Source organism: Tenrec ecaudatus, unplaced genomic scaffold (genome assembly GCF_050624435.1).
Source record: "Tenrec ecaudatus isolate mTenEca1 unplaced genomic scaffold, mTenEca1.hap1 Scaffold_121, whole genome shotgun sequence".
NCBI lineage: Eukaryota > Metazoa > Chordata > Mammalia > Afrosoricida > Tenrecidae > Tenrec > Tenrec ecaudatus.
The window spans coordinates 252,891-254,221 of NW_027457771.1; positions in this window are offsets into that span (position 1 = coordinate 252,891).

Here is a 1,331-nt window from a genome sequence, read left to right on the forward strand (position 1 = left end):
TGCTACAGTTTCCCACAGGGTCACGTTGACATAACATCTAACTGCCACAACAGCTAAAGGCAAACTGCTTGTGCTGCTCCTTTAAAACTGGAATTGAGAAAAACACATTTGCCCAGTTAGTAGCTGCTATCAGATACTAGAAGAGATATTAATCTACTCAAGCAATAAAACCATTTCTGGGACAGCAGCTGCAATTGGAGTCACCACCTGGATAAGTTTCCAGGCACCCCCTGCCATTCTCAAAGATCCACCTGTTTTTTGCACTGACCAAATTGACAGGGACAGAAGAGGCATTTTCTGCATGCAATATGTGAATTAACAGAAGACCTTGTGAGAACAGGTTAGTAAGCAGGTCAACCTTGAAGCTAGGCCCTAATGAATGTCCTCACACAGCAGTGCTGCTGGAGATAAATCTGACAGCACACTGATCCAGAGACAAAAGCTGAGATTGCAATTTAAAGAGCCTCAAGGGTGGTCTAAATAACTAATTAGAAAGCTAATTGTACATCTGTGGAGTGGCAAACTCCTCCCCTTTAAAACTGTCTTTTAGAAACTAGGAGTCTTCCCCTAGACAATGAATGACCCTTCTTAATTTGTGAAAGGGGCCCCCACTACATTCCGGGAGCAAAGCATATTTTATCTATGCTTAAGGTATCCTTTTCACCATGCCAGAAGGACTCACATACTTTCTTTGGAAATGATTCTATCTATGCTTTAATAAAATTGTTGCCCAGCCTGTGTGATCACAAGGTGTAGATGGGATCAGAAAGTGTTAGGGAGCTAGAGGCAGAAACCTCTACCTCTACCTGCCAAGGCCTCCCTCCACCCTTACAGACTGTGGGAAGCTGCTCCAGGCTGGATGGCATGAATAAATTCAGGCAGTTGAGACGAAGCCAGTACTCTTGGGAGGACCTCAATCTAGGCCAGGTGAGCTTAATTGAGTCAATGGAGTCAACCAGTACTGTCAACCACGCCTCCCAGTGGAGGGCCCTGAAAAGTCAGAATTGCAAGGAGATGACAAGCAATTCTCCAGATCTCCAGACCCCATATGCTAATCGCCATACATTCCTCACTACCCCTGTAAAAACCCTCGCCCCCAGCTGCTGAATGGGACTTCCCTGACCTGTCCGCCTAGGTCATGAAACCTCGGCAGGGAGCCGCAGGAGCCGCCCTACTGCCCCACCTAATAAAGCTATTTCTGTTTCTGCTTTCCTTGTCCTGTCAGTTATGTCTGTCTTCCCCCCTGTACCTCAGTTTCACCTTTACACTTCTATCCTTTATAAAAATTCACTTGGATCACAAACCAGGCTTCGGTGTGAATTCATTCTCAT